Raw genomic sequence first — 13,332 nt, 5'->3', positions numbered from 1 at the left:
AAGATAAGGATAAAGGCAGCCTATTATGATGTGTCCTGCTCCTGGCACTTACCAGTACCTCTTGCTGTTGTGAAATGAACTCTGCTGCCTGTCCCTCATCATGACCAAGCTGTGGATGTTCAGGCTCAGCTTCCACTTGGTCCTCTACACTCTGGCTAAGTGATGCAGTGCTGCTTTGGTCGTCAAGGACTACAACATTACTGCTGCTGCTGCTGGCAGTTGCACTGCAACCAAAAAGCTCTGTCTTGAGAGACTTGGCCCTCTTTTCTTTGAATTTTTCCCATCCACCTTTCTTCTTGCGTATTTACTAGCCATTGTCACATCTAATGACGTAGGCCTACTTTTCTTCCTCAGTTGTTTTTTTTTTTTACACGTAGCATACAAGTGATCGTATCAGCGCCCCCTGCTGGTGGCTGTTAATATCGCTTTATTAGACTTTTGTGCCGTCGGTTGGACGGCTGTTCTGGACTTTTCCCGAACACACAGATCCATCCCTGTACAATACACTTAAAGGATAATTTCAGCTTATTACAACGTGGGTGTTATTTTTGGCTGTTTGGCATTTTGATCAGTTGTGATAACCAGTGGTGAAGAAGTACTCAGATCATTTACCTAAGTTAAAGTACTAACACCACACTGTAAAAATACTCTTACAAGTAAAAGACCCAGTTGTTGAAAATCTCTGTTCTAATCATTTCAGCTGGACTTGTAGGCCTTTATATTGCTGGATGGTGTAAAGTATCTAGTAACTAAAACGGTCAGATGAATGTAGTGGAGTAAAAAGAACAATATTTCTCTCTGAAATGTAGTGTAGTAGAAGTAGAAAGTGGCATGAAAGGAAAAGACTCAAGTAAAGTACGATACATGTGTATTTGAGTACAGCACTTGAGTAAATGTACTTAGTTACATTCCACCACCGGTAATAAGAGTGCACTCACCAACTAATTACTGAGATCTGGGTCAAGTCATCCAAACCAAACAACAAAATATGCAGTTTGTCATTGCCACCCACATTAGCATTTTTAGCATTAGCATATGGCACCCCATTTTTCTCAGCAGATATCTTGACTTGTCATAGCAGGGAAATCGCCATTAACAATGGATGAAATGAAATGAAAACAAAACCCAAGTTGTAAAAAATGTGTCTGTGCACCGAGGAAAGTTTAGGATGAAGAGAGACAGACAGTGTGAGGGGAAGAAGGCAGACAGACAGGAGGGAGAAAGAGAGACCCAGAAATCGACACTGCATCAGAGAGAGAGTGAACAAATGTGTTATCTCCTTTTGACTCACAGCCGCAGGGAATCCTGCAGCTCTCTCCCATTTTTTTCCCAGTTCTGTTTCATCAAGTACAAGTACAATGTTGCCGTTAATAATTAGATAGGAGGTGTAAGACGCCGCCGATTCACCAGCGGGACAATCGGTTGCACACAGAGCTGTCTCATTTTAATAATTCAAATCAATTTACTCTTGTGCATTATTTGCATAAAGTAAATTAATTTTTGTTCTGCAAGGCTTGGCAAACACAGGCCCCTTACCGCACTGTGTGAGCATGGTCGTGATTGGTAGAGTGTGTTGTCTTACAGGAGCGGTAATCTCAACACTGCGGCAGTGACACGGGGAACACCCCTATGTATGATCCTATCGTGTGATTTACTGGATTTCCTCCAAATGAAGTCACTCTTTTACGGGATTAAAGTGCTCCATAGTCCTCCTGGGCAGCTCCGCCGGGGCGTTTGACCCTGCAGCCCCTGACCTCCTGGGTTAGCCTTCAGCGCTGTTATCACAATATACTCCGGTCACTGTCTCAGCTCAGCCTCCTGGCCCCCTCTGAGGCACAATATCATTCTCATTGATAGCCATTGGTTTGACTTAGGGCTGCACAATTAATTGCAATTTTATCAAAATCACAATATGGTCTAGTGCAGGGGTCTTTTTCTTTATTTCTTAACTCTCTGAGGTGCATTTTTACATATCTTTTTAAATTCACATTTTAAGGATACTTGCATATAATCTGATCCCCATGTGTTTCATATCAAAATGTTCAGAACAAACTCAGCTTTCTGCATAGTGAGGCCCAGATTTGTTCCAGAGCAATTTGTAAAGAGATAATGTAGCCCTAAAGCTGAAAAGGTAATGTTTGCTTTTTTGAAATTTCTCAAATCTCTTGTGAAAACATACCTACACTCAATTGTTTTGTTGCTTGAAATGAGTTTACAAAAGTCTTGGGTTCACAAAAGTAGCGTAATATATGAATAAAATAGTAAATAAATGTCTAACATGAAATTTTTTGATTAGGACTGTTGTCTCGCCGGTGCGTCTTTGGTCCTCAGAGGATTAAGCCAAGGACCCCTTAACTGAAAGAGAGACGGAGCGAAACCCCCTACTGAATATATTGTATAAAATGAAGTTGCATATTAAACTGGGTCTACAATAACGTGTGAGCGGCCTAAAGCCTTCATACATACCTTTTTAGCATAGAATCCAAAGCTATTAAAATAATAATTGAAGGCATGATTTTATAAATCATGTTTTAATGTGCCTCAGTGAATCCTTAGGATGAACTGGATCTGATGGCTACCTTGGTGATTATACCTTAAGTAAGCAGTGTGGATTCACTGTATATTTGCTGAGAATATGTTGGATTCATGTTAAAATAAAATAACTTTTAAAAATTCTACTATAATTCGGAGGCCTCCCTGCATTGACTCTGAGGAACCCCAGAGTCATCCAAATCAGGATGTGGGGGGAGCAATATTTTTTAAAGCCAAAATATGTGTCAGACCATTTTGAATGAAGTATTGTATAGTGGTGCTGCAGAGACGTCCCCGCCTACAAATCCTTTCCTACAAACTAAAGAAACAATCTTTGTTTGGTACTATAATCATTTACATTTTAATATTTTTCAGTAATAATGAGAATGATACAAAAAAAAACATTCCCTCCAATATCATGAATCATATTGCAATCACAATATCAATCTAAATAATCACAGATATTTTCATCATATTGTGCAGCCCTATACGGTAGTTTGACTTAAAAAATGCTATTCTCACGATGTGGTATTGCTGCACTGCATAAAGACGCATAACGTCAGAAAGAAGTGGCCTGCAGATAATATATTTTGTCAGTAATTTCATTGTTTTCCCTTTGAGGCGGGATTATTGCCTATGTCCTTAGCAAGTGGACCTGGAAACCATAGTTGTATATATATTTACAGCCATACTGTAGGCACAGCAGTGCTTTTGAGCTAAATGCTAACATGTTGATGTTCAGCAGGTATAATGTTTAAGTTCATCATCTTAGTATAGTGAGTTAGCATGCTAACGTGCTAATAAGCACTCCTTTTGTGATGGATGTACAGTTGTGTTTAGAATAATAGCAGTGTGTTTAAAAAGAAGTGAATAATGCTCAAAATCCTAGAATAGCTTTTAATTCCATAATATCTATGCATTGGAAACACTGCACATTCAATTCCAAATCAAAACATGACCAAAATTTATCAAGTTTGTGTTATACCTTTACAGAAAGTGAAGAAAAAGGAATATTAGGCTGTTCAAAAAAATAGCAGTATTTGTATTTTTCTTTACAAACTCAACATTTACTGTATAAACTGAAAAATGTCTCAAGGGTTAGCTTTACTTTGAATCACTGCACTAATATTTAGTTGCATAACCATTATTTCTGAGAACTGCTCCACATCTGTGTTGCATGGAGTCGACCAACTTCTGGCACCTGTGAACAGGGGCTTCTAGCTGATAGCTTAGCTTCACATAGCCTTCTTCTGATCCTAACAGTACTCACAGGTAACTTTTAGTCTTCTTTGATTTTCCTGGAGCTGATCATTGGTTGAGCCTTTGCCATTTTGGCTATTCTTCGATCCATTCGAGCCTATCATTTTCTGCACTTCTTTATATGTTTTCCCCTCTCCAATCAACTTTTTAATCAAAGTCCGCTGTTCCTCAGAGCAATGTCTGGAACGACCCATTTTGCGGAGTATTTCCGTGTGAAATGCACTATAACCAGCATGCACAACATTTGCTTTCTTCCTTCCTTAAATATGGGCCATAATTGACACCTGTTTCTTCACGGAATCAATCACCTCACTAATTGAACACAACACTGCTATTATTTTGAACATGCCCCTTTCAATTACATATTCAGTTACACAGAATGAGCAGCATGCATGTCATGACTGTTGGGTCTGTTGGTTTTCTATGACTCTACAACACTTACTAGTAAATTATTTGCCATGTAGAAATATCACTTCTACCAAAAAAAATTGATTTATGAGGTTAGTGATGTTAGACTGCTATTATTTGTAACACAACTGTATACAGAAACAGAAAAAAATCTAATTTAATATCTTATCTTATAACTTGAAGCCAATAGGTAGTGAGTGCTCTCCGGTGGGCATAGTGTGTAATAGAGAGTTAGACTATACTGTATATAGAGAGATTGAAATATTGATTATGTGCACTGTCCTTCAAAATACTGCAGGCGTTCTCAAACATATCACTTATTTTTATCCCAGGTCAGAGGTCCGAAATTATTGGCAATAACAAAATAATATTTAATCTACTCACCTTTAACTTTTATTCAACATACATTTAAGTTGAGTTTTCTGTTTTCCTGCTCAACTTTTGGACTGATTTTGGTACCGGTATTTTGTACTGTTTTTATTGGGTTTTTTTCCAATGTTTTTATCGACTTTTTTCAAATTTTTTCACGTATATTCAACAGCACAATAGACATTTACTTCAACAAGTATGTACTGGGTCCAGATTTACTTACAGTTTGGTCCGGAAGCGGACCTTGATCTGGAGTTTGAGAAGCGCTGATATACTGTCTTATAGAGTATACAGTGTGATACCTTGTCCTCGTTGTTTCTTGTGTGAAACCGATGAACTATGAGTCCCCAGCAGGTGTTCAGTGCATCAGAAACAGTACGATTCGGCCCTCCTCCCTCTGAGTTCTGAGCACCCCGTGCCCCCCCTTTTAGCCCCGCCCTTGCTCTATAGCATGTGTCTTTTGGTGTACTCTTTGCTCCAAAGTGCACAGTGTTTGCAGTACCATTAGGGAGCCCATTTATAGCATAATGGATCCCAGTGGGAACCTCCAAACCTTTGCAGTGGCAGTGATTTGCTTCTCCGAGCAGTACAGTTAAGATACAGTCAGCTCTCTCTGCACATTTTCCTTCATAACACAGGTGCATAGGGCTGGGCACCGAATTCAATACTTTATAGGCAGCGACTGAATTGCCTTTAAAGTATTGAAGTATCAAAAAATGCCTCGTCATTCAATACCCAATTTCAATACCTAAGGAGTAAATCTCATCAGCGTCATTGAGCCACTAAGCATGAAGGATGCTTCTACCAAGATCTAATAATGTTTGTGATTGGCTGTCTAACGTTACACATCTATGGAAAAACTCTATGTTACACAGAGACGGATCACGTAGTAGGAGCACAAAAATAAACATTTGTGCCGTAATGTGTAATGTTGTAATTTCTTTTAGTTTTATTAAATTGGTATCAAAGAAGTACCGTTAAAGAACCGGTATCAAAGTCACAGTATTCGGTTATCGAATATTTTTAAAAGATACTTAGCCCTACAGGTGTATCTACTGTAACTTTGAGGAAACTACATGGACTTGTTCTGAGAGACAGATATGTGAGGACAGTGTTTTTTATGAAGGTTTTTTCACAGCGGTGGTCACTGTTTACATAACAGGTTTCTGACTTTCAAATATAAAAATCCTCTCTTTCCAGAGCGTCCACACAGTCAGTGGGCTGGTTTTACCTAACTGAGGAGAGGAACAGTTTTACACAGATGAGTTGTGTTTTATTTTCATCTGTGAGTAAATTTTACCTGAGCACGCAGTCTCCCAAACTGGGTGCCAGGCACTGCATCCCATTTGTTTTGCAAACTAGAAAGTAGATGAGCCTTTTCCCGGACTGGGAACATAAAGATCAGTCAGTGGGTGTGATCACACATTTGCATGGTGTGATGGTTTGTAATTCAAAATGGGTAGAGGCGGGGCATTTTTTCACTTCAAAGTTCTTTTTGTAAAATAGGTTTTAAAATAGTGATTGTCTGACCCCCTTATGCCGCCGATGTGGACAAGCTCAGGCTTCTATCACACATATGTTCTGCAACCGCCCAAGACTAATATCAAATAGTAAAAAAAACTTTTTATTATTGGGCCAATATTTCCCAAACTCTGTCTGAAGTTCTTAAGACACAACTCAAGCCAGACCCAGTTTTGGCTGTTTGGGGTAAAAGAGGCCAAAATAGTTTTGTCAAATAATGAATATAATATGATACATTTTGTGCAACCCGTTCTCACTCCCAACTCGTAAAATACGGATTAGGGATGCACCGAATCCAGATTTTTGGGGTTCGGCCGAATACCGAATCCGAAACTGAATACCGAATCCTACTCCCATCCTCAGTCCATTAACCCAGTAAACATATTGACACACAATGTAGTAAACAAATGGTTAATACAAGTTTTTAGCTGTGACTGTCCTTCCTTTGCCGCACCTGAAGTTGCTGCATTTTGGCTACTGTCTGTATTAACTCGTATTCTTTCGGATGTTTCATACCAAATGTTTTAACAGCGGCGATGTTGTGTATAGTTTAGGGTCCTTGCCACCGCGAGACAAATCGGCATTGCAAATTGAACATGTAGCTGGACTTCTTTTAACTGAAATTACTGCCAAACAACACTTTTTCTGCTCACAACCTACCTACGTAAACACCTTCCTGTAATCAATGGCAGCGTCATTACGTCGACCAGCATAGCGTGCGTAGTAGAAAAAAATTCTAAGGTTCGGCAGAAACCGAACCCTGTCAAAAAGCCCAATATTCGGCCGAATCCAAAGCCGAATCCTGGATTCGGTGCATCCCTAATACGGATGCTTGATCAGTGCCTCGCAGCATCAGATACGATGCAAAAATCTCCCTTTAGCGTCAGTATGGAACACACTGGACAGAGCAGCAGGCGCTGTAAGATGACCTAGAATTAAGAGCGACAATGGTAGAGAGTAGTATGAAAGCCTGAAATTCCGCGGTTGCATTCCTGGGTTGTGTTGTCCTGTGGTATGTGGTAACGTGTTGATGATATCTGCCTGATGGTGGAGACTTTGACACATGACAACAGTCCGATGAATTTAGATTAAATGCAGCTTTATTCAATATTGAACAAGTTTCTCTCAGAGAGAGGGAGATAACCATGTGTACACACTCCTAACAGCGTGTACCCATAGTGTCTCTACGAACATCAAAATAACTCCTCCTTTATACTTTTTGGGGCTTCACACATTCCAATCTATCTATTTCTGTGGGACAATATTACCTCAAAACTAATCCGTATATGGAAATACTTCTAATAGATTCACATATTCCAGGCTTTCCTGTGTGTGTGAAGGTTGTCCCCAGACTAACCTTTCATACAAGACCTTATATAAGATATGAAATTCATGTATGCTGAAATATCCAACCTATCAGTATGTTTCATTTGTTCTTTGTTTTGTGCAAAGTGGAGAATGTTGTGTGTGGACATTGGACTGGAAGCTGTGGAATTAAAAACCGTTATATTGGTGTCATGTAATTCCGTGTGGGATGAACCACTTAGTGGCCTATGACCCCACCCACCATCTTTTCCTTAACCCAACTGTCTGGTTCTTGTCCCGCGTGTCACGTGAACGTACCTTTTATAAGTCCACTCACGATATTTTCCTAAACCTAACTGCGTCAAAAGTGACGACAATAGTCCCGACCCAGCGCGTTTAGAAAAAGCGTGTTTAGATATGATGCTAAAGGAGACTTTCAGTGTCAATAACAACACCAAAGGCACCTGACCAAGCATCAATATTTCATGCGATGGGAGTGAGAATGTGATGTTTTGTGATACTGTTGGCATGAAGGTTAATATTACTGAAATGGAAGCAGAAATACCCACCAGCCCATCTAACAGTACTGAAAGAGGACAGGTGATGAATCTTACAATTGGAAAAGGTTCAATTCTCACTCAAAGGGAATCTTAACAAATTGAAGATGATATGGCAACCATAGACCATTTTGAGAAGACAAAACTTTAAATGATAGGCACGTAACTCGTGGCATCTCTTTTTTATTTTATTTTTCATGTGGCATTCTGTTGATTTTTTTTTTTTGTGTGTGTGTGGGGGGGATGAAGCCCCTTTGTTACAAAAAAGCACAACATCATAAGATGTAAAGATGTGTTACTGCATACAAAAATGTTATAAACAGATTTAAAAATAATTAATAGTGATTGACTATTTGCTTTAGTCTAATTTTTACTCTCTGTATTATAGACACTGGATCTGCTTGTGTGCATAAAGAAGTATCCGATGCAAATCATCACCTCTGGCAGTCATGAGGAATAGAGGGTATGTATTGACATCTTTTATTCACACGGCACCACACCCCTTACTCCTGCTGAGCAGCTAAACAAATTGAGAGAGAGGTTAAAAAAAGCAATATCTTGGAAAAGTAGAGGCCATTATAATCCATACAAAATCTGTATAATGTGCCAAACTGTCCAACCCATTCTCACTCCCAACTCATAATATATGGACGCTTGGTCAGTGTTTCTCAGCTTTAGATACCGACACAAAATTCACCCTTCGGTGTCTGTATGGAACTCACCAAGCAGAGCAGCAGCTTGACCATGGTGCTGTAAGATGACGTAGTATTAAGAGAGACAACGGTAGAGAGTAGTATGAAAGACCATGCACAGGATTATCACCCAGGAGACCGGGGTTCGTGTCCCGTTCTTGTCCCGGCTGTCACTAAAACGTTCATTTTATAATGTGGTGTCTTAAATAGTAGTGCTGTGATGCTGTATGAAGAGGAATCCGCCGACACTGATCTTGATTATAAAAAGGTTTATTACAAGCAAAGATTCAGCATCAATTTTACAAGCTCCTGCAGGAAGCTTGGAGAACGACCAACTCAAATTCTTCCAAAAGTCGTTCTGCCTTTCCTTTGTGTGAGCAACGTATATATCTTATGCATTGTATGACCTAACGTGGGAGGGTGTATGTGTTAGTATATCAACTGGCCAATCGTAGCCTGTTATCTGGCACAACTCCAAAAAAGGTATCTTCTGTCTTGGGGGAAACTCTGCTCATGTTAACAGTTTCCAGATGTTCTCAGTAAGTGTAAAGCAAAGTTCATAGGACTCCCTTATAACAAACATTTAAGCAAAGTTTATAGAAAGTTATAGAATGGTCATATACTACAATAACCCAACCCACCATGTTTTCCTAAACATAACTGTCCCGTTCTTGTGCCTCATGTCAGTCAGTATACATCCCAACCATAGACTATTAATATTAATGGACAGAGCATCTGGTTCGGTGAAGTACTGCAAATGCGGAAGTGCCTTAAACCTGCATTCTATCTGAATTCCAGCAGGGGGCGACACGTGCGGTTGCAAAAGGAGTTCGGTTCCTGTAGAAGTCTATGAGAAAATGACCCTACTTCTCACTTGATTTATTACCTCAGTAAACATTTTCATAATGACTTTATGGTCTCAATCGCTAGTTTTAAGTCTTATGCAACACAGAATGATGTTAATTTTTTTAATTATGGTCTCGTTGATTTTAAAATCGACGATAAAGCAGGGGGTGTTTTAGGGCGTGGCTATGATGTGATTGACAGTCCGCGGCCTGTCTTATATGTAATATAACTATGGGACAAAGATATATTTAAAACCTAGCGAAGCTAAATCTTACCTAGAATTATGTAGACTAGCTTTCAGCAGCAGTTGCATCCAGATTACCAGTGAAAGTGTGTAATGTAGAGTGTAAGCAGCATTGCCAACTCTCAGCTAACGTCATTGTCAGATAGCTACCAACAGTCTATGGCTCCTCCCTCACTCCTCCCTCTCGTCTAAAATGGTCACATCCGCAACCAGGATGGCTGCGCCCGCAAAGGCAAACTCAACGACTCATAGCAAATCTCCACAAACCAATGGGTGACGTCACACATGCTCTGTCCATTAATATTTACAGAGCGTCAAAAGTGACGTCAAGAGTCCCGACGCTAAAGGAGACTTTTAGTGTGAATAACAAACGTCAAAGGCACATGAGCAAGCATCCGTTTTTTATGCGATGGGGGAGTGAGAATGTGTTGAACTGTCACTCACTCATTAAGTTTTATGACATACTGTATACAGTATATTTGTAGCTTAACACCAGGGAAGAAACATTACACTAAACATAAGTCTAGATGCATTCTTGCACCTCTGCCAATCAGAATAAAAGTGGAGAACTTGTTATAGTTCATTGTAAACCGAATATATTTGGGTTGTTGACAGCTGGTCGGACAGAGCACGCAATATGAAGACACCACGCTGTGCTCTTGGAAATTGTAATGGGCATTTTTCAAAATTTCCTGACATTTCGTACACAAAACAATTGAGCAATTAACTGACAGGGTCACACATAATGAATCAGCGTGTCAGAGCAGTATTTATTCAGACAAGGTACAATTTCTCTGTGATTGTTAATTCACAATTTCTCAGTCGAAATACTATAATTTGGGTTTTGTGCCAAAACTAAAGGAGTAATCATGTGATATAGTATTGCACTTTCTACCACAGGCTTTCTGTTATAAATTTATACTCTCCAGAGTCCAGACCCAAGCCGAGATAACAATATTTTTCAGACTTCAGACAGCTCCTCCAGAGCCACAGAAAACACTGTACAGCAGTATGTGCAGGCTGAGTAATACTCCTCATGATGAGTAAATTGAACTTCATGTGTACCACTGATGGAGAGCCCCTGAAGAACACCGGAACAAGATATAAATACCTGGTTCTCGTTACCTTAATCTTCAGCACTCTGAACTAGGGGTGTCACAATTTAAATTTTACATCGAAAATCGATTGATATAAGCATTCGATTTCGACTATTGAATTTAAGAGCAGGATCGGCAATTCCCCCAGTATTTTTTTCTCTCTCCGACCCGGCCTACATGTGAATGCCTGAAGAAAAAACTGACACAGCGTAGCTTACCAGCTTGTAACATGCAGCTAAAGACACAGGGTTGCGTTGGCTTACTGGCTGGTAGCATGCAGCTAAAGACACAGGGTAATGTTAGCTTACTGGTAGCCTGCAGCTACACTTTTCCAGACACCAGGGCCACTGCAGGAGTCGGAGATGATGGAGAAACAGTTGTGGAAAATCCTTCTGCTTCCCTGAAGTCACCGTGTGGCAACATTCTGCCTCCACCCTGAGTCAGTTATGTGAACAAACAATGAAACTAAAGCATGTTGGCCCCGGCAGGACTTCATTGCGCGTTCATGTGCACCTTGTTAAACTAATGGTGCATTCAATTGCACTTCGTTAATTTTGAGGACCTCAAACTGTTGTTGCAAATTAGTTATCTGCCATCCAGTGGCTCTTAATGTGGTATTGCAGTCCCTGTTTGTATTCTTGGTGTCTACTATATGTGTAGACAACAATATGTTTACATGCTTTGATGTTAAAAAAAAAAAAACATATGTTTCTCATACTGCCCATTGATGCAGCTCCTCTGCCTGAAACGGTCTGTCTGAGCTTTTGGCCCGCCATCCTGAAAAGCCCAGTCTGCTCTGATTGGTCAGCTGGCCCACTCTGTTGTTATTCGTCAACCAAATTCAAACAAGCCACTGTACAGGCTGTACTTGCTCAGGCAGCACCGATGGGCAGCACATATGAAAAACTGGGCTTGCTTTCTCAATCAATGACATCGTTAATCGAGGGATTTCACAGTAGCATTTGGTGTGAAATGTGTTTTTTATACTTTATACATCAATCAATTACATACACAAACAAGTATATAACACACTAAAAGATGGGAAAAATCCAGAAAAGCATAATAGTGGCTCTTTAAATCGAAAATCAAATCAAATCGTGGATTTGGAGAATCGTGACACCTTTATGACTGAACTTTCAAGCTTGCCTGTTTTCATCATAGACTTCCCAGTACAAAGGAACACATTGGGAAATAATACATATTTGGGTGAAAGTGTAACGTTTATAATATACCTAGAAGCCTCATCATATTGAAGTTGGACAGCTCAGACTAATATATACTGTAGATCTGGTATTCTGTCTCTGGCTTGTACACAGTAGGTGTACTTCTCTACCTGACCTTGGCTTTTGGTCTTGCCCTGTTTACCTGTCCTGCTTAGATATCTGATGAGACGTGCTGCTGCCTGGCCTGGCACCTGCTGTTAGTTTAGTACCAACCTCAGCTGGATGGGGGTGGAATTGAGCGTAGGTATGCAGAGCAGTAAATCCACACCGTACCCATCCATCAATGTGCCCATGTCGCTGCTCTCTCTGCCTTTTCCCCTCCAGCTTAGCTGAGCTACAGTACGTCCCTCCTTATACACATTCTGTGGCACATGATTAATCCTACCTCCCATATCTCTTCTCATGTGTCAGCACCTTCGCTGCTTTATAGGCTTATTCTGAAATGAAGTGACAATTCCGCTCTGAAATATCACCAAATTAAGACTGCTGGCATGTGTAAACAACACAAATATACACCAAAAACCATAAATCAAATGGATGGTGATGCCTACCTCTCCCATTAAAACTTTGTTGACCCTATAATATTGTGTGGTTGAGCCTTTTTAGCTGATTCTACATTAGTCATCTCTCAGCTGACTACTCATTATTGATGATATTTGCGGTGTTGTGTGCATTAGTTCTTGAAAGATTGTATTCATAAATCACACATGGATTTATTGTAGTGTAGCTCACGAATAAACACGGCCATTTGGGAAACAGTAGATTTTATAACAGGCCATTTCGCTGATACGATTGCATTTATGTGCAGGAGAATAATAAAAGCATGTAACTGAAATATCAGTTGAAAATACAGTTTCCTTACTAAAAGTAAAAGACACCATAAAAAAAACTTGATGGTGTTTTTATGTTCGTTTAAGTACGCTCTGATAGAAACAACAATCTTTGACATTGGTCCAGTACTAAGAGTGAAGGCTGTAACTGGCAGCCACAGACCAGGCTGCAATGTAACCCTATGGGGCAAATCGTCAATTTGGTCCACTAAAAGTGCTGTTTTTGCCACTGTCAGTATTATAAGTGTCTGACAAGATTATGGATTATGGATTATTATTTACATGGAGTCTGGTGGGTTTAGCGAATGCAATTTCGCGGATGTTTTTATGTTTAAAAAAAGGATCTTACTCTTTAACAAAAAGGTCGACCTCCTTAGAAATTCTTTCCATAATGTTGTCAGACAAGATTATGGAAAGGATCCCAGAGATAGACCTTTTTAAAACCTCT

At 39.8% G+C, this 13,332-nt stretch overlaps 1 protein-coding gene across 3 annotated transcripts in view; it reads left to right on the top strand.

Annotated features, from left to right (window-relative positions):
- Nucleotides 1-13,332, top strand: part of LOC116040360 (heparan sulfate glucosamine 3-O-sulfotransferase 5) — a 125,916-nt gene that overhangs the window by 62,044 nt on the left and 50,540 nt on the right. For 2 of the 3 annotated variants that reach the window (XM_031285673.2, XM_035995121.1), the window contains one exon: nt 8,341-8,415. The exons of the other annotated variant lie outside the window; for it this stretch is intronic. The gene's annotated coding sequence lies outside the window, so the exon portion shown is untranslated. The remainder of the gene's footprint in view (nt 1-8,340; nt 8,416-13,332) is intronic. 3 annotated transcript variants of the gene reach the window in all.

This window comes from Sander lucioperca, chromosome 19, assembly GCF_008315115.2.
Source record: "Sander lucioperca isolate FBNREF2018 chromosome 19, SLUC_FBN_1.2, whole genome shotgun sequence".
Classification (NCBI taxonomy): Eukaryota; Metazoa; Chordata; class Actinopteri; order Perciformes; family Percidae; genus Sander; species Sander lucioperca.
The sequence above is the reverse complement of the archived record's forward strand: the minus strand, read 5'-3'. Positions and strand labels throughout refer to the sequence as shown.